At 45.2% G+C, this 27867-nt stretch overlaps 10 non-coding genes across 10 annotated transcripts; all 10 read left to right on the forward strand.

Annotated features, from left to right (window-relative positions):
- Window positions 1–690: 690 nt before the first annotated feature.
- Window positions 691–761, forward strand: trnag-gcc (transfer RNA glycine (anticodon GCC)). Its single transcript has one exon. It is a non-coding gene; the product is annotated as a tRNA-Gly (tRNA).
- A 2579-nt stretch (window positions 762–3340) lies between these two features.
- On the forward strand, window positions 3341–3411 carry trnag-gcc (transfer RNA glycine (anticodon GCC)). Its single transcript has one exon. It is a non-coding gene; the product is annotated as a tRNA-Gly (tRNA).
- A 2579-nt stretch (window positions 3412–5990) lies between these two features.
- trnag-gcc (transfer RNA glycine (anticodon GCC)) lies at window positions 5991–6061 on the forward strand. The gene has a single exon. It is a non-coding gene; the product is annotated as a tRNA-Gly (tRNA).
- A 2579-nt stretch (window positions 6062–8640) lies between these two features.
- Window positions 8641–8711, forward strand: trnag-gcc (transfer RNA glycine (anticodon GCC)). Its single transcript has one exon. It is a non-coding gene; the product is annotated as a tRNA-Gly (tRNA).
- Window positions 8712–11290: 2579 nt separating this feature from the next.
- Window positions 11291–11361, forward strand: trnag-gcc (transfer RNA glycine (anticodon GCC)). Its single transcript has one exon. It is a non-coding gene; the product is annotated as a tRNA-Gly (tRNA).
- A 2579-nt stretch (window positions 11362–13940) lies between these two features.
- trnag-gcc (transfer RNA glycine (anticodon GCC)) lies at window positions 13941–14011 on the forward strand. The gene has a single exon. It is a non-coding gene; the product is annotated as a tRNA-Gly (tRNA).
- Window positions 14012–16590: 2579 nt separating this feature from the next.
- Window positions 16591–16661, forward strand: trnag-gcc (transfer RNA glycine (anticodon GCC)). Its single transcript has one exon. It is a non-coding gene; the product is annotated as a tRNA-Gly (tRNA).
- Window positions 16662–19240: 2579 nt separating this feature from the next.
- On the forward strand, window positions 19241–19311 carry trnag-gcc (transfer RNA glycine (anticodon GCC)). The gene has a single exon. It is a non-coding gene; the product is annotated as a tRNA-Gly (tRNA).
- Window positions 19312–21894: 2583 nt separating this feature from the next.
- trnag-gcc (transfer RNA glycine (anticodon GCC)) lies at window positions 21895–21965 on the forward strand. Its single transcript has one exon. It is a non-coding gene; the product is annotated as a tRNA-Gly (tRNA).
- Window positions 21966–25143: 3178 nt separating this feature from the next.
- trnag-gcc (transfer RNA glycine (anticodon GCC)) lies at window positions 25144–25214 on the forward strand. The gene has a single exon. It is a non-coding gene; the product is annotated as a tRNA-Gly (tRNA).
- Window positions 25215–27867: the final 2653 nt, after the last annotated feature.

The raw sequence follows: 27867 nt of genomic DNA on the forward strand, positions 1-27867 counted from the left end.
GTAGGGGAATAGAGCACAAAAGCAAGGAAGTTATGATAAACCTGTGCAAAAGATTGGTATTGTGTGTGATTCAGGGCACCACACTTTGGTAAGGATGTGAAGGCATTAAGAGGGTGCAGAAAAGTTTCACGAGAATGGTTCCAGGGATGAGGAAGTTGATTTCCGTGGATAGATTGGAGAAGATGGAGCTGTGGGTTTTTGGAGTAGAGAAGATCAAGAGGAGATTTGATAGAGGTGTTGGAAATCACGAGGGGTGTGGACAGAGTAGATAGGGAGAAAGCGTTGCCGTTGGCGGAAGGACGGAGAAGCAGGGGCACCGATTGAAAGTGATTGGCAAAAGAAGCAACGGCGACATGAGGAAAAAGTTTTTTCGGCAGCGAGTTGATAGCAAGCGGAATGCAATGCCTGAGAGTGTGCTGGAGGCAGATTGAATGGTGGCTTTGAAAAAGGAATTGGACAATGACGTGTGGAGAAGATATTTGCAGGGCTACAGGGAAAAAGTAGGGCGGTGGAGCTAGGTGATTAGCCCTTGCAGAGAGCTGTGATGGACACAATGGGCGGAATGGCCTTGTTCTACGCTGTAACCATTGCATGAATGTGTCCTTGGATGAAAGGACACTGATGGCAAATGCTAGTGTTTGCAAATTAAACTTGAGGAAAAGCAAAGAAAACCCAATGAATTCTGTGATTGCATTGGTGGTTCAGTGGTAGAATTCTCGCCTGCCACGCGGGAGGCCCGGGTTCGATTCCCGGCCAATGCAATGATACTCCTATTGCTATTTCCATCCTTCTTCCCCTGCTCTTTGCACTGCACCACCCCCACCCCTCCCCCCTGCCACATCGCAGCGTCTTTCCCATTTTGCTGCTACAACTTTTCAACATCTGCTTCACTGCACCCTTTTCTTTCATCTTACTTCAACACGAACAAATACACAATCCTCTTAAAACACCACTCATCCTTTCACTTATCTTACTGCCATCACATTATCAACTCTCTCCAATTCTCCACAGTCATCAGCTTTCACAAATATTCATCATTTAGCAAGAGCAAAACAAAATTAGCACAACTTGACACTTTTTCACCTTTCTCTCTCTTTTCTCTTCTCACTTCTTACCATCAAATCATTCATAGGCACAGCTTTTCTGCACACACTGCAATCGCAAGCAACAACAACAACAATGTGCATTTCCATATCACCTTCCATGTAGGAAAGTATCCCATGGCTCTTCACGCTGCTGTATTAAAGCAGAAATGGGACGTGGCAGGGTCTCACTCTGCTTCTTTCCAGAGTCAACTCAGAGCTTCACACCCGATTTACATGACAGGTCTTAGAGTTGGTAGCAAACTGCAAGTGTCATTGTAAATGCGTAAGCTCTCCACTTAACCTGCTCAGTTGGAAGGCGAACAATGCCAGCTTCTGCAATCATTCCGTCGAGCTGAAGTCCCACATCCTAATGTGATCCTGGTAAAACTCTCCTTTCCCTCACTTCAAGACTGTGACGTCCAGCCAAAATGATGGTACCCAAAATTGTACAGCAGCGTCGTGGGTCTTGCCTCTCGTAGCCTCGTGGTCGTGTTGTTGAGCTGCTAATGCATACAGTCGTGCCCATGATCTATGCATCTGAGTACGAATCCCGCTCTGGTCTTTGCATAGATGTGTTAATTTAATAGAAGCAGGTCCCAACTGACACTGGAATGAAACAAAGTCAGAATGGATGCTGGTAGTATGTCTCAGTCTACTTAGCTTCAATGCCACCTCTGCCTTTCCCTGCTTCTTTGTGACAAAATTGCCAGGAATTCTATGTGCCAATCTTATTGAGCAGTCCCTCTTTGAGCTGTAAGTAAAGGTGTGTAACTGTGCCTTTTGCTAGGGAGGACCTGTTTTCCGTCAAGCAGTTGAAGTGCCACCTTGGCCCCGTGCTCCCACTATTAAACCTGGATGTGAACAAAGGTAGTGGCTTGAAGATGTTGACATATTGCATGAAATGATATTGCAGTGGTGTGAAGTGTTACTAAAGAGACAGGCTGCTGTGACGGTTGGGCATGATCTTTGCAAATTGTAGGCCTTTTTAAAATGATGAGTTTAAAGCAGAGGTGTATTGGGCGAGAAGCAGATTGTATATTTGGAGAAAGTGTAGTGTAGTTGTGTTAGAAGAAGTTTGAAAGATGGAAATGTGGTTATGAATGAAATGGAGGTGTGCAGCAGCCTGCGAGGTTTCTGTGGTGTTGCGGGCGCAAGCTTTCATGATGAAATGTGTTGCAGTCTAGGGAATGTGTTAGCAGCCCTGCTTTTCCTGATATGTATTAATGACCTGGACTCGGGTGTACAGGCCACAAATTCAAAATTTGCAGATGACACAAAACTTGGAAGTACTGTGAACTGTGAGGAGGATTGTGATCAACTTCAAGAGGACATAGACAGGCTGGTGGAATGGGCGGACGAGTGGCAGATGAAATTTAATGCAGAGAAGTGTGAAGTGATTCGTGTTGGGAGGAAGAACGAGGAGTGGCAATCTCAAATCAAGGGTACCGTTCGAAATGGGGTGCAGGAGCTGAGGGACCTGGGGGCATATGTGCACAAATGATTGAAGGTGGCAGGGCAGGTTGAGAAAGCTGTTCATAAAGCAAATGGGATCCTGGCTCTTATAAGTAGGGGGATAGAGCACAAAAGCAAGGAAGTTATGATAAACCTGTGCAAAAGATTGGTATTGTGTGTGATTCAGGGCACCACACTTTGGTAAGGATGTGAAGGCATTAAGAGGGTGCAGAAAAGTTTCACGAGAATGGTTCCAGGGATGAGGAAGTTGATTTCCGTGGATAGATTGGAGAAGATGGAGCTGTGGGTTTTTGGAGTAGAGAAGATCAAGAGGAGATTTGATAGAGGTGTTGGAAATCACGAGGGGTGTGGACAGAGTAGATAGGGAGAAAGCGTTGCCGTTGGCGGAAGGACGGAGAAGCAGGGGCACCGATTGAAAGTGATTGGCAAAAGAAGCAACGGCGACATGAGGAAAAAGTTTTTTCCGCAGCGAGTTGATAGCAAGCGGAATGCAATGCCTGAGAGTGTGCTGGAGGCAGATTGAATGGTGGCTTTGAAAAAGGAATTGGACAATGACGTGTGGAGAAGATATTTGCAGGGCTACAGGGAAAAAGTAGGGCGGTGGAGCTAGGTGATTAGCCCTTGCAGAGAGCTGTGATGGACACAATGGGCGGAATGGCCTTGTTCTACGCTGTAACCATTGCATGAATGTGTCCTTGGATGAAAGGACACTGATGGCAAATGCTAGTGTTTGCAAATTAAACTTGAGGAAAAGCAAAGAAAACCCAATGAATTCTGTGATTGCATTGGTGGTTCAGTGGTAGAATTCTCGCCTGCCACGCGGGAGACCCGGGTTCGATTCCTGGCCAATGCAATGATACTCCTATTGCTATTTCCATCCTTCTTCTCCTGCTCTTTGCACTGCACCACCCCCACCCCTCCCCCCTGCCACATCGCAGCGTCTTTCCCATTTTGCTGCTACAACTTTTCAACATCTGCTTCACTGCACCCTTTTCTTTCATCTTACTTCAACACCTACAAATACACAATCCTCTTAAAACACCACTCATCCTTTCACTTATCTTACTGCCATCACATTATCAACTCTCTCCAATTCTCCACAGTCATCAGCTTTCACAAATATTCATCATTTAGCAAGAGCAAAACAAAATTAGCACAACTTGACACTTTTTCACCTTTCTCTCTCTTTTCTCTTCTCACTTCTTACCATCAAATCATTCATAGGCACAGCTTTTCTGCACACACTGCAATCGCAAGCAACAACAACAACAATGTGCATTTCCATATCACCTTCCATGTAGGAAAGTATCCCATGGCTCTTCACGCTGCTGTATTAAAGCAGAAATGGGACGTGGCAGGGTCTCACTCTGCTTCTTTCCAGAGTCAACTCAGAGCTTCACACCCGATTTACATGACAGCTCTTAGAGTTGGTAGCAAACTGCAAGTGTCATTGTAAATGCGTAAGCTCGCCACTTAACCTGCTCAGTTGGAAGGCGAACAATGCCAGCTTCTGCAATCATTCCGTCGAGCTGAAGTCCCACATCCTAATGTGATCCTGGTAAAACTCTCCTTTCCCTCACTTCAAGACTGTGACGTCCAGCCAAAATGATGGTACCCAAAATTGTACAGCAGCGTCGTGGGTCTTGCCTCTCGTAGCCTCGTGGTCGTGTTGTTGAGCTGCTAATGCATACAGTCGTGCCCATGATCTATGCATCTGAGTACGAATCCCGCTCTGGTCTTTGCATAGATGTGTTAATTTAATAGAAGCAGGTCCCAACTGACACTGGAATGAAACAAAGTCAGAATGGATGCTGGTAGTATGTCTCAGTCTACTTAGCTTCAATGCCACCTCTGCCTTTCCCTGCTTCTTTGTGACAAAATTGCCAGGAATTCTATGTGCCAATCTTATTGAGCAGTCCCTCTTTGAGCTGTAAGTAAAGGTGTGTAACTGTGCCTTTTGCTAGGGAGGACCTGTTTTCCGTCAAGCAGTTGAAGTGCCACCTTGGCCCCGTGCTCCCACTATTAAACCTGGATGTGAACAAAGGTAGTGGCTTGAAGATGTTGACATATTGCATGAAATGATATTGCAGTGGTGTGAAGTGTTAGTAAAGAGACAGGCTGCTGTGACGGTTGGGCATGATCTTTGCAAATTGTAGGCCTTTTTAAAATGATGAGTTTAAAGCAGAGGTGTATTGGGCGAGAAGCAGATTGTATATTTGGAGAAAGTGTAGTGTAGTTGTGTTAGCAGAAGTTTGAAAGATGGAAATGTGGTTATGAATGAAATGGAGGTGTGCAGCAGCCTGCGAGGTTTCTGTTGTGTTGCGGGCGCAAGATTTCATGATGAAATGTGTTGCAGCCTAGGGAATGTGTTAGCAGCCCTGCTTTTCCTGATATGTATTAATGACCTGGACTCGGGTGTACAGGCCACAAATTCAAAATTTGCAGATGACACAAAACTTGGAAGTACTGTGAACTGTGAGGAGGATTGTGATCAACTTCAAGAGGACATAGACAGGCTGGTGGAATGGGCGGACGAGTGGCAGATGAAATTTAATGCAGAGTAGTGTGAAGTGATTCGTGTTGGTAGGAAGAACGAGGAGTGGCAATCTCAAATCAAGGGTACCGTTCGAAATGGGGTGCAGGAGCTGAGGGACCTGGGGGTATATGTGCACAAATGATTGAAGGTGGCAGGGCAGGTTGAGAAAGCTGTTCATAAAGCATATGGGATCCTGGCTCTTATAAGTAGGGGGATAGAGCACAAAAGCAAGGAAGTTATGATAAACCTGTGCAAAAGATTGGTATTGTGTGTGATTCAGGGCACCACACTTTGGTAAGGATGTGAAGGCATTAAGAGGGTGCAGAAAAGTTTCACGAGAATGGTTCCAGGGATGAGGAAGTTGATTTCCGTGGATAGATTGGAGAAGATGGAGCTGTGGGTTTTTGGAGTAGAGAAGATCAAGAGGAGATTTGATAGAGGTGTTGGAAATCACGAGGGGTGTGGACAGAGTAGATAGGGAGAAAGCGTTGCCGTTGGCGGAAGGACGGAGAAGCAGGGGCACCGATTGAAAGTGATTGGCAAAAGAAGCAACGGCGACATGAGGAAAAAGTTTTTTCCGCAGCGAGTTGATAGCAAGCGGAATGCAATGCCTGAGAGTGTGCTGGAGGCAGATTGAATGGTGGCTTTGAAAAAGGAATTGGACAATGACGTGTGGAGAAGATATTTGCAGGGCTACAGGGAAAAAGTAGGGCGGTGGAGCTAGGTGATTAGCCCTTGCAGAGAGCTGTGATGGACACAATGGGCGGAATGGCCTTGTTCTACGCTGTAACCATTGCATGAATGTGTCCTTGGATGAAAGGACACTGATGGCAAATGCTAGTGTTTGCAAATTAAACTTGAGGAAAAGCAAAGAAAACCCAATGAATTCTGTGATTGCATTGGTGGTTCAGTGGTAGAATTCTCGCCTGCCACGCGGGAGGCCCGGGTTCGATTCCCGGCCAATGCAATGATACTCCTATTGCTATTTCCATCCTTCTTCCCCTGCTCTTTGCACTGCACCACCCCCACCCCTCCCCCCTGCCACATCGCAGCGTCTTTCCCATTTTGCTGCTACAACTTTTCAACATCTGCTTCACTGCACCCTTTTCTTTCATCTTACTTCAACACCTACAAATACACAATCCTCTTAAAACACCACTCATCCTTTCACTTATCTTACTGCCATCACATTATCAACTCTCTCCAATTCTCCACAGTCATCAGCTTTCACAAATATTCATCATTTAGCAAGAGCAAAACAAAATTAGCACAACTTGACACTTTTTCACCTTTCTCTCTCTTTTCTCTTCTCACTTCTTACCATCAAATCATTCATAGGCACAGCTTTTCTGCACACACTGCAATCGCAAGCAACAACAACAACAATGTGCATTTCCATATCACCTTCCATGTAGGAAAGTATCCCATGGCTCTTCACGCTGCTGTATTAAAGCAGAAATGGGACGTGGCAGGGTCTCACTCTGCTTCTTTCCAGAGTCAATTCAGAGCTTCACACCTGATTTACATGACAGGTCTTAGAGTTGGTAGCAAACTGCAAGTGTCATTGTAAATGCGTAAGCTCTCCACTTAACCTGCTCAGCTGGAAGGCGAACAATGCCAGCTTCTGCAATCATTCCGTCGAGCTGAAGTCCCACATCCTAATGTGATCCTGGTAAAACTCTCCTTTCCCTCACTTCAAGACTGTGACGTCCAGCCAAAATGATGGTACCCAAAATTGTACAGCAGCGTCCTGGGTCTTGCCTCTCGTAGCCGCGTGGTCGTGTTGTTGAGCTGCTAATGCATACAGTCGTGCCCATGATCTATGCATCTGAGTACGAATCCCGCTCTGGTCTTTGCATAGATGTATTAATTTAATAGAAGCAGGTCCCAACTGACACTGGAATGAAACAAAGTCAGAATGGATGCTGGTAGTATGTCTCAGTCTACTTAGCTTCAATGCCACCTCTGCCTTTCCCTGCTTCTTTGTGACAAAATTGCCAGGAATTCTATGTGCCAATCTTATTGAGCAGTCCCTCTTTGAGCTGTAAGTAAAGGTGTGTAACTGTGCCTTTTGCTAGGGAGGACCTGTTTTCCGTCAAGCAGTTGAAGTGCCACCTTGGCCCCGTGCTCCCACTATTAAACCTGGATGTGAACAAAGGTAGTGGCTTGAAGATGTTGACATATTGCATGAAATGATATTGCAGTGGTGTGAAGTGTTAGTAAAGAGACAGGCTGCTGTGACGGTTGGGCATGATCTTTGCAAATTGTAGGCCTTTTTAAAATGATGAGTTTAAAGCAGAGGTGTATTGGGCGAGAAGCAGATTGTATATTTGGAGAAAGTGTAGTGTAGTTGTGTTAGAAGAAGTTTGAAAGATGGAAATGTGGTTATGAATGAAATGGAGGTGTGCAGCAGCCTGCGAGGTTTCTGTGGTGTTGCGGGCGCAAGCTTTCATGATGAAATGTGTTGCAGCCTAGGGAATGTGTTAACAGCCCTGCTTTTCCTGATATGTATTAATGACCTGGACTCGGGTGTACAGGCCACAAATTCAAAATTTGCAGATGACACAAAACTTGGAAGTACTGTGAACTGTGAGGAGGATTGTGATCAACTTCAAGAGGACATAGACAGGCTGGTGGAATGGGCGGACGAGTGGCAGATGAAATTTAATGCAGAGAAGTGTGAAGTGATTCGTGTTGGGAGGAAGAACGAGGAGTGGCAATCTCAAATCAAGGGTACCGTTCGAAATGGGGTGCAGGAGCTGAGGGACCTGGGGGCATATGTGCACAAATGATTGAAGGTGGCAGGGCAGGTTGAGAAAGCTGTTCATAAAGCAAATGGGATCCTGGCTCTTATAAGTAGGGGGATAGAGCACAAAAGCAAGGAAGTTATGATAAACCTGTGCAAAAGATTGGTATTGTGTGTGATTCAGGGCACCACACTTTGGTAAGGATGTGAAGGCATTAAGAGGGTGCAGAAAAGTTTCACGAGAATGGTTCCAGGGATGAGGAAGTTGATTTCCGTGGATAGATTGGAGAAGATGGAGCTGTGGGTTTTTGGAGTAGAGAAGATCAAGAGGAGATTTGATAGAGGTGTTGGAAATCACGAGGGGTGTGGACAGAGTAGATAGGGAGAAAGCGTTGCCGTTGGCGGAAGGACGGAGAAGCAGGGGCACCGATTGAAAGTGATTGGCAAAAGAAGCAACGGCGACATGAGGAAAAAGTTTTTTCGGCAGCGAGTTGATAGCAAGCGGAATGCAATGCCTGAGAGTGTGCTGGAGGCAGATTGAATGGTGGCTTTGAAAAAGGAATTGGACAATGACGTGTGGAGAAGATATTTGCAGGGCTACAGGGAAAAAGTAGGGCGGTGGAGCTAGGTGATTAGCCCTTGCAGAGAGCTGTGATGGACACAATGGGCGGAATGGCCTTGTTCTACGCTGTAACCATTGCATGAATGTGTCCTTGGATGAAAGGACACTGATGGCAAATGCTAGTGTTTGCAAATTAAACTTGAGGAAAAGCAAAGAAAATCCAATGAATTCTGTGATTGCATTGGTGGTTCAGTGGTAGAATTCTCGCCTGCCACGCGGGAGGCGCGGGTTCGATTCCCGGCCAATGCAATGATACTCCTATTGCTATTTCCATCCTTCTTCCCCTGCTCTTTGCACTGCACCACCCCCACCCCTCCCCCCTGCCACATCGCAGCGTCTTTCCCATTTTGCTGCTACAACTTTTCAACATCTGCTTCACTGCACCCTTTTCTTTCATCTTACTTCAACACCTACAAATACACAATCCTCTTAAAACACCACTCATCCTTTCACTTATCTTACTGCCATCACATTATCAACTCTCTCCAATTCTCCACAGTCATCAACTTTCACAAATATTCATCATTTAGCAAGAGCAAAACAAAATTAGCACAACTTGACACTTTTTCACCTTTCTCTCTCTTTTCTCTTCTCACTTCTTACCATCAAATCATTCATAGTCACAGCTTTTCTGCACACACTGCAATCGCAAGCAACAACAACAACAATGTGCATTTCCATATCACCTTCCATGTAGGAAAGTATCCCATGGCTCTTCACGCTGCTGTATTAAAGCAGAAATGGGACGTGGCAGGGTCTCACTCTGCTTCTTTCCAGAGTCAACTCAGAGCTTCACACCCGATTTACATGACAGGTCTTAGAGTTGGTAGCAAACTGCAAGTGTCATTGTAAATGCGTAAGCTCTCCACTTAACCTGCTCAGTTGGAAGGCGAACAATGCCAGCTTCTGCAATCATTCCGTCGAGCTGAAGTCCCACATCCTAATGTGATCCTGGTAAAACTCTCCTTTCCCTCACTTCAAGACTGTGACGTCCAGCCAAAATGATGGTACCCAAAATTGTACAGCAGCGTCGTGGGTCTTGCCTCTCGTAGCCTCGTGGTCGTGTTGTTGAGCTGCTAATGCATACAGTCGTGCCCATGATCTATGCATCTGAGTACGAATCCCGCTCTGGTCTTTGCATAGATGTATTAATTTAATAGAAGCAGGTCCCAACTGACACTGGAATGAAACAAAGTCAGAATGGATGCTGGTAGTATGTCTCAGTCTACTTAGCTTCAATGCCACCTCTGCCTTTCCCTGCTTCTTTGTGACAAAATTGCCAGGAATTCTATGTGCCAATCTTATTGAGCAGTCCCTCTTTGAGCTGTAAGTAAAGGTGTGTAACTGTGCCTTTTGCTAGGGAGGACCTGTTTTCCGTCAAGCAGTTGAAGTGCCACCTTGGCCCCGTGCTCCCACTATTAAACCTGGATGTGAACAAAGGTAGTGGCTTGAAGATGTTGACATATTGCATGAAATGATATTGCAGTGGTGTGAAGTGTTAGTAAAGAGACAGGCTGCTGTGACGGTTGGGCATGATCTTTGCAAATTGTAGGCCTTTTTAAAATGATGAGTTTAAAGCAGAGGTGTATTGGGCGAGAAGCAGATTGTATATTTGGAGAAAGTGTAGTGTAGTTGTGTTAGAAGAAGTTTGAAAGATGGAAATGTGGTTATGAATGAAATGGAGGTGTGCAGCAGCCTGCGAGGTTTCTGTGGTGTTGCGGGCGCAAGCTTTCATGTTGAAATGTGTTGCAGCCTAGGGAATGTGTTAGCAGCCCTGCTTTTCCTGATATGTATTAATGACCTGGACTCGGGTGTACAGGCCACAAATTCAAAATTTGCAGATGACACAAAACTTGGAAGTACTGTGAACTGTGAGGAGGATTGTGATCAACTTCAAGAGGACATAGACAGGCTGGTGGAATGGGCGGACGAGTGGCAGATGAAATTTAATGCAGAGAAGTGTGAAGTGATTCGTGTTGGGAGGAAGAACGAGGAGTGGCAATCTCAAATCAAGGGTACCGTTCGAAATGGGGTGCAGGAGCTGAGGGACCTGGGGGCATATGTGCACAAATGATTGAAGGTGGCAGGGCAGGTTGAGAAAGCTGTTCATAAAGCAAATGGGATCCTGGCTCTTATAAGTAGGGGGATAGAGCACAAAAGCAAGGAAGTTATGATAAACCTGTGCAAAAGATTGGTATTGTGTGTGATTCAGGGCACCACACTTTGGTAAGGATGTGAAGGCATTAAGAGGGTGCAGAAAAGTTTCACGAGAATGGTTCCAGGGATGAGGAAGTTGATTTCCGTGGATAGATTGGAGAAGATGGAGCTGTGGGTTTTTGGAGTAGAGAAGATCAAGAGGAGATTTGATAGAGGTGTTGGAAATCACGAGGGGTGTGGACAGAGTAGATAGGGAGAAAGCGTTGCCGTTGGCGGAAGGACGGAGAAGCAGGGGCACCGATTGAAAGTGATTGGCAAAAGAAGCAACGGCGACATGAGGAAAAAGTTTTTTCGGCAGCGAGTTGATAGCAAGCGGAATGCAATGCCTGAGAGGGTGCTGGAGGCAGATTGAATGGTGGCTTTGAAAAAGGAATTGGACAATGACGTGTGGAGAAGATATTTGCAGGGCTACAGGGAAAAAGTAGGGCGGTGGAGCTAGGTGATTAGCCCTTGCAGAGAGCTGTGATGGACACAATGGGCGGAATGGCCTTGTTCTACGCTGTAACCATTGCATGAATGTGTCCTTGGATGAAAGGACACTGATGGCAAATGCTAGTGTTTGCAAATTAAACTTGAGGAAAAGCAAAGAAAACCCAATAAATTCTGTGATTGCATTGGTGGTTCAGTGGTAGAATTCTCGCCTGCCACGCGGGAGACCCGGGTTCGATTCCCGGCCAATGCAATGATACTCCTATTGCTATTTCCATCCTTCTTCCCCTGCTCTTTGCACTGCACCACCCCCACCCCTCCCCCCTGCCACATCGCAGCGTCTTTCCCATTTTGCTGCTACAACTTTTCAACATCTGCTTCACTGCACCCTTTTCTTTCATCTTACTTCAACACCTACAAATACACAATCCTCTTAAAACACCACTCATCCTTTCACTTATCTTACTGCCATCACATTATCAACTCTCTCCAATTCTCCACAGTCATCAGCTTTCACAAATATTCATCATTTAGCAAGAGCAAAACAAAATTAGCACAACTTGACACTTTTTCACCTTTCTCTCTCTTTTCTCTTCTCACTTCTTACCATCAAATCATTCATAGTCACAGCTTTTCTGCACACACTGCAATCGCAAGCAACAACAACAACAATGTGCATTTCCATATCACCTTCCATGTAGGAAAGTATCCCATGGCTCTTCACGCTGCTGTATTAAAGCAGAAATGGGACGTGGCAGGGTCTCACTCTGCTTCTTTCCAGAGTCAATTCAGAGCTTCACACCCGATTTACATGACAGGTCTTAGAGTTGGTAGCAAACTGCAAGTGTCATTGTAAATGCGTAAGCTCTCCACTTAACCTGCTCAGCTGGAAGGCGAACAATGCCAGCTTCTGCAATCATTCCGTCGAGCTGAAGTCCCACATCCTAATGTGATCCTAGTAAAACTCTCCTTTCCCTCACTTCAAGACTGTGACGTCCAGCCAAAATGATGGTACCCAAAATTGTACAGCAGCGTCGTGGGTCTTGCCTCTCGTAGCCTCGTGGTCGTGTTGTTGAGCTGCTAATGCATACAGTCGTGCCCATGATCTATGCATCTGAGTACGAATCCCGCTCTGGTCTTTGCATAGATGTATTAATTTAATAGAAGCAGGTCCCAACTGACACTGGAATGAAACAGAGTCAGAATGGATGCTGGTAGTATGTCTCAGTCTACTTAGCTTCAATGCCACCTCTGCCTTTCCCTGCTTCTTTGTGACAAAATTGCCAGGAATTCTATGTGCCAATCTTATTGAGCAGTCCCTCTTTGAGCTGTAAGTAAAGGTGTGTAACTGTGCCTTTTGCTAGGGAGGACCTGTTTTCCGTCAAGCAGTTGAAGTGCCACCTTGGCCCCGTGCTCCCACTATTAAACCTGGATGTGAACAAAGGTAGTGGCTTGAAGATGTTGACATATTGCATGAAATGATATTGCAGTGGTGTGAAGTGTTAGTAAAGAGACAGGCTGCTGTGACGGTTGGGCATGATCTTTGCAAATTGTAGGCCTTTTTAAAATGATGAGTTTAAAGCAGAGGTTTATTGGGCGAGAAGCAGATTGTATGTTTGGAGAAAGTGTAGTGTAGTTGTGTTAGAAGAAGTTTGAAAGATGGAAATGTGGTTATGAATGAAATGGAGGTGTGCAGCAGCCTGCGAGGTTTCTGTTGTGTTGCGGGCGCAAGATTTCATGATGAAATGTGTTGCAGCCTAGGGAATGTGTTAGCAGCCCTGCTTTTCCTGATATGTATTAATGACCTGGACTCGGGTGTACAGGCCACAAATTCAAAATTTGCAGATGACACAAAACTTGGAAGTACTGTGAACTGTGAGGAGGATTGTGATCAACTTCAAGAGGACATAGACAGGCTGGTGGAATGGGCGGACGAGTGGCAGATGAAATTTAATGCAGAGTAGTGTGAAGTGACTCGTGTTGGTAGGAAGAACGAGGAGTGGCAATCTCAAATCAAGGGTACCGTTCGAAATGGGGTGCAGGAGCTGAGGGACCTGGGGGTATATGTGCACAAATGATTGAAGGTGGCAGGGCAGGTTGAGAAAGCTGTTCATAAAGCATATGGGATCCTGGCTCTTATAAGTAGGGGGATAGAGCACAAAAGCAAGGAAGTTATGATAAACCTGTGCAAAAGATTGGTATTGTGTGTGATTCAGGGCACCACACTTTGGTAAGGATGTGAAGGCATTAAGAGGGTGCAGAAAAGTTTCACGAGAATGGTTCCAGGGATGAGGAAGTTGATTTCCGTGGATAGATTGGAGAAGATGGAGCTGTGGGTTTTTGGAGTAGAGAAGATCAAGAGGAGATTTGATGGAGGTGTTGGAAATCACGAGGGGTGTGGACAGAGTAGATAGGGAGAAAGCGTTGCCGTTGGCGGAAGGACGGAGAAGCAGGGGCACCGATTGAAAGTGATTGGCAAAAGAAGCAACGGCGACATGAGGAAAAAGTTTTTTCGGCAGCGAGTTGATAGCAAGCGGAATGCAATGCCTGAGAGGGTGCTGGAGGCAGATTGAATGGTGGCTTTGAAAAAGGAATTGGACAATGACGTGTGGAGAAGATATTTGCAGGGCTACAGGGAAAAAGTAGGGCGGTGGAGCTAGGTGATTAGCCCTTGCAGAGAGCTGTGATGGACACAATGGGCGGAATGGCCTTGTTCTACGCTGTAACCATTGCATGAATGTGTCCTTGGATGAAAGGACACTGATGGCAAATGCTAGTGTTTGCAAATTAAACTTGAGGAAAAGCAAAGAAAACCCAATAAATTCTGTGATTGCATTGGTGGTTCAGTGGTAGAATTCTCGCCTGCCACGCGGGAGGCCCGGGTTCGATTCCCGGCCAATGCAATGATACTCCTATTGCTATTTCCATCCTTCTTCCCCTGCTCTTTGCACTGCACCACCCCCACCCCTCCCCCCTGCCACATCGCAGCGTCTTTCCCATTTTGCTGCTACAACTTTTCAACATCTGCTTCACTGCACCCTTTTCTTTCATCTTACTTCAACACCTACAAATACACAATCCTCTTAAAACACCACTCATCCTTTCACTTATCTTACTGCCATCACATTATCAACTCTCTCCAATTCTCCACAGTCATCAGCTTTCACAAATATTCATCATTTAGCAAGAGCAAAACAAAATTAGCACAACTTGACACTTTTTCACCTTTCTCTCTCTTTTCTCTTCTCACTTCTTACCATCAAATCATTCATAGGCACAGCTTTTCTGCACACACTGCAATCGCAAGCAACAACAACAACAATGTGCATTTCCATATCACCTTCCATGTAGGAAAGTATCCCATGGCTCTTCACGCTGCTGTATTAAAGCAGAAATGGGACGTGGCAGGGTCTCACTCTGCTTCTTTCCAGAGTCAACTCAGAGCTTCACACCCGATTTACATGACAGGTCTTAGAGTTGGTAGCAAACTGCAAGTGTCATTGTAAATGCGTAAGCTCTCCACTTAACCTGCTCAGCTGGAAGGCGAACAATGCCAGCTTCTGCAATCATTCCGTCGAGCTGAAGTCCCACATCCTAATGTGATCCTAGTAAAACTCTCCTTTCCCTCACTTCAAGACTGTGACGTCCAGCCAAAATGATGGTACCCAAAATTGTACAGCAGCGTCGTGGGTCTTGCCTCTCGTAGCCTCGTGGTCGTGTTGTTGAGCTGCTAATGCATACAGTCGTGCCCATGATCTATGCATCTGAGTACGAATCCCGCTCTGGTCTTTGCATAGATGTATTAATTTAATAGAAGCAGGTCCCAACTGACACTGGAATGAAACAAAGTCAGAATGGATGCTGGTAGTATGTCTCAGTCTACTTAGCTTCAATGCCACCTCTGCCTTTCCCTGCTTCTTTGTGACAAAATTGCCAGGAATTCTATGTGCCAATCTTATTGAGCAGTCCCTCTTTGAGCTGTAAGTAAAGGTGTGTAACTGTGCCTTTTGCTAGGGAGGACCTGTTTTCCGTCAAGCAGTTGAAGTGCCACCTTGGCCCCGTGCTCCCACTATTAAACCTGGATGTGAACAAAGGTAGTGGCTTGAAGATGTTGACATATTGCATGAAATGATATTGCAGTGGTGTGAAGTGTTAGTAAAGAGACAGGCTGCTGTGACGGTTGGGCATGATCTTTGCAAATTGTAGGCCTTTTTAAAATGATGAGTTTAAAGCAGAGGTGTATTGGGCGAGAAGCAGATTGTATGTTTGGAGAAAGTGTAGTGTAGTTGTGTTAGAAGAAGTTTGAAAGATGGAAATGTGGTTATGAATGAAATGGAGGTGTGCAGCAGCCTGCGAGGTTTCTGTTGTGTTGCGGGCGCAAGATTTCATGATGAAATGTGTTGCAGCCTAGGGAATGTGTTAGCAGCCCTGCTTTTCCTGATATGTATTAATGACCTGGACTCGGGTGTACAGGCCACAAATTCAAAATTTGCAGATGACACAAAACTTGGAAGTACTGTGAACTGTGAGGAGGATTGTGATCAACTTCAAGAGGACATAGACAGGCTGGTGGAATGGGCGGACGAGTGGCAGATGAAATTTAATGCAGAGTAGTGTGAAGTGATTCGTGTTGGTAGGAAGAACGAGGAGTGGCAATCTCAAATCAAGGGTACCGTTCGAAATGGGGTGCAGGAGCTGAGGGACCTGGGGGTATATGTGCACAAATGATTGAAGGTGGCAGGGCAGGTTGAGAAAGCTGTTCATAAAGCATATGGGATCCTGGCTCTTATAAGTAGGGGGATAGAGCACAAAAGCAAGGAAGTTATGATAAACCTGTGCAAAAGATTGGTATTGTGTGTGATTCAGGGCACCACACTTTGGTAAGGATGTGAAGGCATTAAGAGGGTGCAGAAAAGTTTCACGAGAATGGTTCCAGGGATGAGGAAGTTGATTTCCGTGGATAGATTGGAGAAGATGGAGCTGTGGGTTTTTGGAGTAGAGAAGATCAAGAGGAGATTTGATAGAGGTGTTGGAAATCACGAGGGGTGTGGACAGAGTAGATAGGGAGAAAGCGTTGCCGTTGGCGGAAGGACGGAGAAGCAGGGGCACCGATTGAAAGTGATTGGCAAAAGAAGCAACGGCGACATGAGGAAAAAGTTTTTTCCGCAGCGAGTTGATAGCAAGCGGAATGCAATGCCTGAGAGTGTGCTGGAGGCAGATTGAATGGTGGCTTTGAAAAAGGAATTGGACAATGACGTGTGGAGAAGATATTTGCAGGGCTACAGGGAAAAAGTAGGGCGGTGGAGCTAGGTGATTAGCCCTTGCAGAGAGCTGTGATGGACACAATGGGCGGAATGGCCTTGTTCTACGCTGTAACCATTGCATGAATGTGTCCTTGGATGAAAGGACACTGATGGCAAATGCTAGTGTTTGCAAATTAAACTTGAGGAAAAGCAAAGAAAACCCAATGAATTCTGTGATTGCATTGGTAGTTCAGTGGTAGAATTCTCGCCTGCCACGCGGGAGGCCTGGGTTCGATTCCCGGCCAATGCAATGATGCTCCTATTGCTATTTCCATCCTTCTTCTCCTGCTCTTTGCACTGCACCACCCCCACCCCTCCCCCCTGCCACATCGCAGCGTCTTTCCCATTTTGCTGCTACAACTTTTCAACATCTGCTTCACTGCACCCTTTTCTTTCATCTTACTTCAACACCTACAAATACACAATCCTCTTAAAACACCACTCATCCTTTCACTTATCTTACTGCCATCACATTATCAACTCTCTCCAATTCTCCACAGTCATCAGCTTTCACAAATATTCATCATTTAGCAAGAGCAAAACAAAATTAGCACAACTTGACACTTTTTCACCTTTCTCTCTCTTTTCTCTTCTCACTTCTTACCATCAAATCATTCATAGTCACAGCTTTTCTGCACACACTGCAATCGCAAGCAACAACAACAACAATGTGCATTTCCATATCACCTTCCATGTAGGAAAGTATCCCATGGCTCTTCACGCTGCTGTATTAAAGCAGAAATGGGACGTGGCAGGGTCTCACTCTGCTTCTTTCCAGAGTCAATTCAGAGCTTCACACCCGATTTACATGACAGGTCTTAGAGTTGGTAGCAAACTGCAAGTGTCATTGTAAATGCGTAAGCTCTCCACTTAACCTGCTCAGTTGGAAGGCGAACAATGCCAGCTTCTGCAATCATTCCGTCGAGCTGAAGTCCCACATCCTAATGTGATCCTAGTAAAACTCTCCTTTCCCTCACTTCAAGACTGTGACGTCCAGCCAAAATGATGGTACCCAAAATTGTACAGCAGCGTCATGGGTCTTGCCTCTCGTAGCCTCGTGGTCGTGTTGTTGAGCTGCTAATGCATACAGTCGTGCCCATGATCTATGCATCTGAGTACGAATCCCGCTCTGGTCTTTGCATAGATGTATTAATTTAATAGAAGCAGGTCCCAACTGACACTGGAATGAAACAAAGTCAGAATGGATGCTGGTAGTATGTCTCAGTCTACTTAGCTTCAATGCCACCTCTGCCTTTCCCTGCTTCTTTGTGACAAAATTGCCAGGAATTCTATGTGCCAATCTTATTGAGCAGTCCCTCTTTGAGCTGTAAGTAAAGGTGTGTAACTGTGCCTTTTGCTAGGGAGGACCTGTTTTCCGTCAAGCAGTTGAAGTGCCACCTTGGCCCCGTGCTCCCACTATTAAACCTGGATGTGAACAAAGGTAGTGGCTTGAAGATGTTGACATATTGCATGAAATGATATTGCAGTGGTGTGAAGTGTTAGTAAAGAGACAGGCTGCTGTGACGGTTGGGCATGATCTTTGCAAATTGTAGGCCTTTTTAAAATGATGAGTTTAAAGCAGAGGTGTATTGGGCGAGAAGCAGATTGTATATTTGGAGAAAGTGTAGTGTAGTTGTGTTAGAAGAAGTTTGAAAGATGGAAATGTGGTTATGAATGAAATGGAGGTGTGCAGCAGCCTGCGAGGTTTCTGTGGTGTTGCGGGCGCAAGCTTTCATGATGAAATGTGTTGCAGCCTAGGGAATGTGTTAGCAGCCCTGCTTTTCCTGATATGTATTAATGACCTGGACTCGGGTGTACAGGCCACAAATTCAAAATTTGCAGATGACACAAAACTTGGAAGTACTGTGAACTGTGAGGAGGATTGTGATCAACTTCAAGAGGACATAGACAGGCTGGTGGAATGGGCGGACGAGTGGCAGATGAAATTTAATGCAGAGAAGTGTGAAGTGATTCGTGTTGGTAGGAAGAACGAGGAGTGGCAATCTCAAATCAAGGGTACCGTTCGAAATGGGGTGCAGGAGCTGAGGGACCTGGGGGTATATGTGCACAAATGATTGAAGGTGGCAGGGCAGGTTGAGATAGCTGTTCATAAAGCATATGGGATCCTGGCTCTTATAAGTAGGGGGATAGAGCACAAAAGCAAGGAAGTTATGATAAACCTGTGCAAAAGATTGGTATTGTGTGTGATTCAGGGCACCACACTTTGGTAAGGATGTGAAGGCATTAAGAGGGTGCAGAAAAGTTTCACGAGAATGGTTCCAGGGATGAGGAAGTTGATTTCCGTGGATAGATTGGAGAAGATGGAGCTGTGGGTTTTTGGAGTAGAGAAGATCAAGAGGAGATTTGATAGAGGTGTTGGAAATCACGAGGGGTGTGGACAGAGTAGATAGGGAGAAAGAGTTGTCGTTGGCGGAAGGACAGAGAAGCAGGGGCACCGATTTAAAGTGATTGGCAAAAGAAGCAACGGCGACATGAGGAAAAAGTTTTTTCCGCAGCGAGTTGATAGCAAGCGGAATGCAATGCCTGAGAGTGTGCTGGAGGCAGATTGAATGGTGGCTTTGAAAAAGGAATTGGACAATGACGTGTGGAGAAGATATTTGCAGGGCTACAGGGAAAAAGTAGGGCGGTGGAGCTAGGTGATTAGCCCTTGCAGAGAACTGTGATGGACACAATGGGCGGAATGGCCTTGTTCTACGCTGTAACCATTGCATGAATGTGTCCTTGGATGAAAGGACACTGATGGCAAATGCTAGTGTTTGCAAATTAAACTTGAGGAAAAGCAAAGAAAACCCAATGAATTCTGTGATTGCATTGGTGGTTCAGTGGTAGAATTCTCGCCTGCCACGCGAGAGACCCGGGTTCGATTCTTGGCCAATGCAATGATACTCCTATTGCTATTTCCATCCTTCTTCTCCTGCTCTTTGCACTGCACCAACCCCACCCCTCCCCCCTGCCACATCGCAGCGTCTTTCCCATTTTGCTGCTACAACTTTTCAACATCTGCTTCACTGCACCCTTTTCTTTCATCTTACTTCAACACCTACAAATACACAATCCTCTTAAAACACCACTCATCCTTTCACTTATCTTACTGCCATCACATTATCAACTCTCTCCAATTCTCCACAGTCATCAGCTTTCACAAATATTCATCATTTAGCAAGAGCAAAACAAAATTAGCACAACTTGACACTTTTTCACCTTCCTCTCTCTTTTCAAAGCCATCTCACTTCTTACCATCAAATCATTCATAGGCACAGCTTTTCTGCACACACTGCAATCGCAAGCAACAACAACAACAATGTGCATTTCCATATCACCTTCCATGTAGGAAAGTATCCCATGGCTCTTCACGCTGCTGTATTAAAGCAGAAATGGGACGTGGCAGGGTCTCACTCTGCTTCTTTCCAGAGTCAATTCAGAGCTTCACACCTGATTTACATGACAGGTCTTAGAGTTGGTAGCAAACTGCAAGTGTCATTGTAAATGCGTAAGCTCTCCACTTAACCTGCTCAGCTGGAAGGCGAACAATGCCAGCTTCTGCAATCATTCCGTCGAGCTGAAGTCCCACATCCTAATGTGATCCTAGTAAAACTCTCCTTTCCCTCACTTCAAGACTGTGACGTCCAGCCAAAATGATGGTACCCAAAATTGTACAGCAGCGTCATGGGTCTTGCCTCTCGTAGCCTCGTGGTCGTGTTGTTGAGCTGCTAATGCATACAGTCGTGCCCATGATCTATGCATCTGAGTACGAATCCCGCTCTGGTCTTTGCATAGATGTATTAATTTAATAGAAGCAGGTCCCAACTGACACTGGAATGAAACAAAGTCAGAATGGATGCTGGTAGTATGTCTCAGTCTACTTAGCTTCAATGCCACCTCTGCCTTTCCCTGCTTCTTTGTGACAAAATTGCCAGGAATTCTATGTGCCAATCTTATTGAGCAGTCCCTCTTTGAGCTGTAAGTAAAGGTGTGTAACTGTGCCTTTTGCTAGGGAGGACCTGTTTTCCGTCAAGCAGTTGAAGTGCCACCTTGGCCCCGTGCTCCCACTATTAAACCTGGATGTGAACAAAGGTAGTGGCTTGAAGATGTTGACATATTGCATGAAATGATATTGCAGTGGTGTGAAGTGTTAGTAAAGAGACAGGCTGCTGTGACGGTTGGGCATGATCTTTGCAAATTGTAGGCCTTTTTAAAATGATGAGTTTAAAGCAGAGGTGTATTGGGCGAGAAGCAGATTGTATATTTGGAGAAAGTGTAGTGTAGTTGTGTTAGAAGAAGTTTGAAAGATGGAAATGTGGTTATGAATGAAATGGAGGTGTGCAGCAGCCTGCGAGGTTTCTGTGGTGTTGCGGGCGCAAGATTTCATGATGAAATGTGTTGCAGCCTAGGGAATGTGTTAGCAGCCCTGCTTTTCCTGATGTGTATTAATGACCTGGACTCGGGTGTACAGGCCACAAATTCAAAATTTGCAGATGACACAAAACTTGGAAGTACTGTGAACTGTGAGGAGGATTGTGATCAACTTCAAGAGGACATAGACAGGCTGGTGGAATGGGCGGACGAGTGGCAGATGAAATTTAATGCAGAGAAGTGTGAAGTGATTCGTGTTGGTAGGAAGAACGAGGAGTGGCAATCTCAAATCAAGGGTACCGTTCGAAATGGGGTGCAGGAGCCGAGGGACCTGGGGGTATATGTGCACAAATGATTGAAGGTGGCAGGGCAGGTTGAGAAAGCTGTTCATAAAGCATATGGGATCCTGGCTCTTATAAGTAGGGGGATAGAGCACAAAAGCAAGGAAGTTATGATAAACCTGTGCAAAAGATTGGTATTGTGTGTGATTCAGGGCACCACACTTTGGTAAGGATGTGAAGGCATTAAGAGGGTGCAGAAAAGTTTCACGAGAATGGTTCCAGGGATGAGGAAGTTGATTTCCGTGGATAGATTGGAGAAGATGGAGCTGTGGGTTTTTGGAGTAGAGAAGATCAAGAGGAGATTTGATAGAGGTGTTGGAAATCACGAGGGGTGTGGACAGAGTAGATAGGGAGAAATAGTTGCCGTTGGCGGAAGGACGGAGAAGCAGGGGCACCGATTGAAAGTGATTGGCAAAAGAAGCAACGGCGACATGAGGAAAAAGTTTTTTCCGCAGCGAGTTGATAGCAAGCGGAATGCAATGCCTGAGAGTGTGCTGGAGGCAGATTGAATGGTGGCTTTGAAAAAGGAATTGGACAATGACGTGTGGAGAAGATATTTGCAGGGCTACAGGGAAAAAGTAGGGCGGTGGAGCTAGGTGATTAGCCCTTGCAGAGAGCTGTGATGGACACAATGGGCGGAATGGCCTTGTTCTCCGCTGTAACCATTGCATGAATGTGTCCTTGGATGAAAGGACACTGATGGCAAATGCTAGTGTTTGCAAATTAAACTTGAGGAAAAGCAAAGAAAACCCAATGAGTTCTGTGATTGCATTGGTGGCTCAGTGGTAGAATTCTCGCCTGCCATGCGGGAGGCCTGGGTTTGATTCCTGGCCAATGCAATGATACTCCTATTGCTATTTCCGTCCTTCTTCCCCTGCTCTTTGCACCGCACCACCCCTACCCCTCCCCCCTGCCACATCGCAGCATCTTTCCCATTTTGCTGCTACAACTTTTCAACATCTGCTTCACTGCACCCTTTTCTTTCATCTTACTTCAACACCTACAAATACTCAATACTCTTAAAACACCACTCATCCTTTCACTTATCTTACTGCCATCACATTATCAACTCTCTCCAATTCTCCACAGTCATCAGCTTTCACAAATATTCATCATTTAGCAAGAGCAAAACAAAATTAGCACAACTTGACACTTTTTCACCTTCCTCTCTCTTTTCAAAGCCATCTCACTTCTTACCATCAAATCATTCATTCTTTTGGGCCTCCTTATCTCGAGAGACAATGGATACGCGCCTGGAGGTGGTCAGTGGTTTGTGAAGCAGCGCCTGGAGTGGCTATAAAGGCCAATTCTGGAGTGACAGGCTCTTCCACAGGTGCTGCAGAGAAATTTGTTTGTCGGGGCTGTTGCACATTTGGCTCTCCCCTTGAGCCTCTGTCTTTTTTCCTGCCAACTACTAAGTCTCTTCGACTCGCCACAACTTAGCCCTGTGTTTATGTCTGCCCGCCAGCTCTGGCGAATGCTGGCAACTGACTCCCACGACTTGTGATCAATGTCACACGATTTCATGTCGCGTTTGCAGACGTCTTCATAGCGGAGACATGGACGGCCGGTGGGTCTGATATCAGTGGCGAGTTCGCCGTACAATGTGTCTTTGGGGATCCTGCCATCTTCCATGCGGCTCACATGGCCAAGCCATCTCAAGCGCCGCTGACTCAGTAGTGTGTATAAGCTGGGGGTGTTGGCCGCTTCAAGGACTTCTGTGTTGGAGATATAGTCCTGCCACCTGATGCCAAGTATTCTCCGAAGGCAGCGAAGATGGAATGAATTGAGACGTCGCTCTTGGCTGGCATACGTTGTCCATTCATAGGCACAGCCTTTCTGCACACACTGCAATCGCAAGCAACAACAACAACAATGTGCATTTCCATATCACCTTCCATGTAGGAAAGTATCCCATGGCTCTTCATGCTGCTGTATTAAAGCAGAAATGGGACGTGGCAGGGTCTCACTCTGCTTCTTTCCAGAGTCAATTCAGAGCTTCACACCTGATTTACATGACAGGTCTTAGAGTTGGTAGCAAACTGCAAGTGTCATTGTAAATGCGTAAGCTCTCCACTTAACCTGCTCAGCTGGAAGGCGAACAATGCCAGCTTCTGCAATCATTCCGTCGAGCTGAAGTCCCACATCCTAATGTGATCCTGGTAAAACTCTCCTTTCCCTCACTTCAAGACTGTGACGTCCAGCCTAAATGATGGTACCCAAAATTGTACAGCAGCGTCGTGGGTCTTGCCTCTCGTAGCCTCGTGGTCGTGTTGTTGAGCTGCTAATGCATACAGTCGTGCCCATGATCTATGCATCTGTTTACGAATCCCGCTCTGGTCTTTGCATAGATGTATTAATTTAATAGAAGCAGGTCCCAACTGACACTGGAATGAAACAGAGTCAGAATGGATGCTGGTAGTATGTCTCAGTCTACTTAGCTTCAATGCCACCTCTGCCTTTCCCTGCTTCTTTGTGACAAAATTGCCAGGAATTCTATGTGCCAATCTTATTGAGCAGTCCCTCTTTGAGCTGTAAGTAAAGGTGTGTAACTGTGCCTTTTGCTAGGGAGGACCTGTTTTCTGTCAAGCAGTTGAAGTGCCACTTTGGCCCCGTGCTCCCACTATTAAACCTGGATGTGAACAAAGGTAGTGGCTTGAAGATGTTGACATATTGCATGAAATGATATTGCAGTGGTGTGAAGTGTTAGTAAAGAGACAGGCTGCTGTGACGGTTGGGCATGATCTTTGCAAATTGTAGGCCTTTTTAAAATGATGAGTTTAAAGCAGAGGTGTATTGGGCGAGAAGCAGATTGTATGTTTGGAGAAAGTGTAGTGTAGTTGTGTTAGAAGAAGTTTGAAAGATGGAAATGTGGTTATGAATGAAATGGAGGTGTGCAGCAGCCTGCGAGGTTTCTGTGGTGTTGCGGGCGCAAGATTTCATGATGAAATGTGTTAGCAGCCCTGCTTTTCCTGATATGTATTAATGACCTGGACTCGGGTGTACAGGCCACAAATTCAAAATTTGCAGATGACACAAAACTTGGAAGTACTGTGAACTGTGAGGAGGATTGTGATCAACTTCAAGAGGACATAGACAGGCTGGTGGAATGGGCGGACGAGTGGCAGATGAAATTTAATGCAGAGAAGTGTGAAGTGATTCGTGTTGGTAGGAAGAACGAGGAGTGGCAATCTCAAATCAAGGGTACCGTTCGAAATGGGGTGCAGGAGCCGAGGGACCTGGGGGTATATGTGCACAAATGATTGAAGGTGGCAGGGCAGGTTGAGAAAGCTGTTCATAAAGCATATGGGATCCTGGCTCTTATAAGTAGGGGGATAGAGCACAAAAGCAAGGAAGTTATGATAAACCTGTGCAAAAGATTGGTATTGTGTGTGATTCAGGGCACCACACTTTGGTAAGGATGTGAAGGCATTAAGAGGGTGCAGAAAAGTTTCACGAGAATGGTTCCAGGGATGAGGAAGTTGATTTCCGTGGATAGATTGGAGAAGATGGAGCTGTGGGTTTTTGGAGTAGAGAAGATCAAGAGGAGATTTGATAGAGGTGTTGGAAATCACGAGGGGTGTGGACAGAGCAGATAGGGAGAAAGAGTTGCCGTTGGCGGAAGGACAGAGAAGCAGGGGCACCGATTTAAAGTGATTGGCAAAAGAAGCAACGGCGACATGAGGAAAAAGTTTTTTCCGCAGCGAGTTGATAGCAAGCGGAATGCAATGCCTGAGAGTGTGCTGGAGGCAGATTGAATGGTGGCTTTGAAAAAGGAATTGGACAATGACGTGTGGAGAAGAAATTTGCAGGGCTACAGGGAAAAAGTAGGGCGGTGGAGCTAGGTGATTAGCCCTTGCAGAGAGCTGTGATGGACACATTGGGCGGAATGGCCTTGTTCTACGCTGTAACCATTGCATGAATGTGTCCTTGGATGAAAGGACACTGATGGCAAATGCTAGTGTTTGCAAATTAAACTTGAGGAAAAGCGAAGAAAACCCAATGAGTTCTGTGATTGCATTGGTGGTTCAGTGGTAGAATTCTCGCCTGCCACGCGGGAGGCCCGGGTTCGATTCCCGGCCAATGCAATGATACTCCTATTGCTATTTCCATCCTTCTTCCCCTGCTCTTTGCACTGCACCACCCCCCACCCCTCCCCCCTGCCACATCGCAGCGTCTTTCCCATTATGCTGCTACAACATTTCAACATTTGCTTCACTGCACCCTTTTCTTTCATCTTACTTCAACACCTACAAATACACAATCCTCTTAAAACACCACTCATCCTTTCACTTATCTTACTGCCATCACATTATCAACTCTCTCCAATTCTCCACAGTCATCAGCTTTCACAAATATTCATCATTTAGCAAGAGCAAAACAAAATTAGCACAACTTGACACTTTTTCACCTTCCTCTCTCTTTTCAAAGCCATCTCACTTCTTACCATCAAATCATTCATAGGCACAGCTTTTCTGCACACACTGCAATCGCAAGCAACAACAACAACAATGTGCATTTCCATATCACCTTCCATGTAGGAAAGTATCCCATGGCTCTTCACGCTGCTGTATTAAAGCAGAAATGGGACGTGGCAGGGTCTCACTCTGCTTCTTTCCAGAGTCAATTCAGAGCTTCACACCTGATTTACATGACAGGTCTTAGAGTTGGTAGCAAACTGCAAGTGTCATTGTAAATGCGTAAGCTCTCCACTTAACCTGCTCAGCTGGAAGGCGAACAATGCCAGCTTCTGCAATCATTCCGTCGAGCTGAAGTCCCACATCCTCATGTGATTCTGGGAAACCGCAGCTTTTTCTCTCTGAAGACTGTGACGTCCTTCCTAAAGTACCGTACCCAGAATTGTACTCCATGTGCATGGACACCAATTGTCATAGCCTTGTGGTCATGTCATTGAGCGAGTAATGCAGAGAGCTGAGCATATGTTGTGATGGTGTGACTTTCAATTTCACCATGGTGGTGATAGGGCTTAGAATTAATTAAATATAAGCCGGTCCAAACTGCCAGTGGAATGATGCAGAGTCAGACTGGAAGCTAGCAGTATGTCTCATTCTGCTTCGTTTCAAAACTACTTCTGTCCTTTTGCTGGTTATTGATGACTAAATTGCAGTGAGTGTGCACTAATCTGAAACAAGCTGCTGAATAGTGTCAGAGAGAGATGTTAGAAATTGCATGTGACTGTGCCCTTTTGTGGTATTGCGTTGTAGGATTTATGACTCAACGGTTGAATTGACACTGATAGAAAATGGTTTCACTTGAGAGTTTAAGTACTGTTTTGCTTATGGTTGCATTGATATTTCACTGATAGAATTCTCGCCTCTATGACAGAGGTCCTCGTTTGATTCTTGTCTATTCCATGTTTCTTTTTTATTATTGTTTGTATTTTTCACACCTCATTTACAGAACACAAATTTAGTGCTAGTTCGAAACACCACCATGTGCAACTTCCCCTCCAAGCTACAAACCATCCTTACTTGGAACTACATTGGCATTCCATCACTGACACTGGATCAAAAGCCTAGAACTGCCTTCCAAACAACACTGTGGATGTACATACACCACATGGACTAAAGTGGCTTAGCACCACCCTCTCAAGGGCAATTAGGGATGGGCAACAAATGTCAGTGATGCTCACATGCCAGGGACGAATAAAAAAGGGTATAGAACTGTTAAATGTCATCTTCCAAGATGTAACCAGCAAATAAGGTCAGTGTTGGGAAAAATGGTAAAAAACGACAAAATTAAAAGCTCTTTATCTAAATGCACACAGCATTCATATCAAGATGGGAATTGATAGCACAAATAGAAATTAATGGATCTGATATGATAGCCATTACTGAAACATGTTTGCAAGGTGACCAAGTCTTGGAGCTAAATATTCAAGGGTATTTGAAATTTCGAAAGCACAGGAAGAGAGGAAAAGGAGGTGGAATAGCTCTGTTTATAAAGGATGTGATTAGTGCAGTAGTGAGAAATGATCTTGGCTCAGAAGATCAAGATGTAGAATCAGTTTGCGTGGAGATAAGAAATAGCAAAGGAAAGAAGTCACTGGTGGGAATAGTTTATAGGCCCCCTAACAGTAACTACACTGTAGGACAGAATATATATCAAGAAATAATGGGGGCTTGTAGGAAAGGTACTGCAATAATCGTGGTCAATTTTAATCTTCATATAGATTGAACTAATCAAATTGACAAAGGTAGCCTGGAGGATGAGTTCTTAAAGTGTATTAGGGACAATTTCTTAAAACAATACATTCTGGAACAATCTGGAAGCAGGCTATTTTAGACCTGGTAATGTGTAATGAGACAGGATTAGTAAATTACCTCGTAGTGAAGGATCCTCTCGGCAAGAGTGATCATAACATGACAGAATTTTACATTCAGTTTGAGGGCAAGAAACTTGGGTCTGAAACTAATGTTTTAAACTTAAATAAAGGAAATTACAAGGGTATGAAGACAGAGTTGGCTAAAATGGACTTGGAAAATAAGTTAAAAGGTAAGATAGTAGAGAAGAGGTGGCAGTCATTTAAGGAGACATTTCATAATTCTCGCAAAGATATATTCCATTAAGATTCTGAGAAGGATGCAACATCTAACTAAAGAAGTTAAGGATGGCATCAAATTGACAGAAAAGGTATACAATACTGCAAAGATTAGTGGTAGGCCAGAAGATTGGGAAAACTTTAGAAACCAGCAGATGATAACTAAAAAAAGAGAGAAA

Source organism: Heterodontus francisci, chromosome 1 (genome assembly GCF_036365525.1).
Source record: "Heterodontus francisci isolate sHetFra1 chromosome 1, sHetFra1.hap1, whole genome shotgun sequence".
In the NCBI taxonomy this organism is placed as follows: domain Eukaryota; kingdom Metazoa; phylum Chordata; class Chondrichthyes; order Heterodontiformes; family Heterodontidae; genus Heterodontus; species Heterodontus francisci.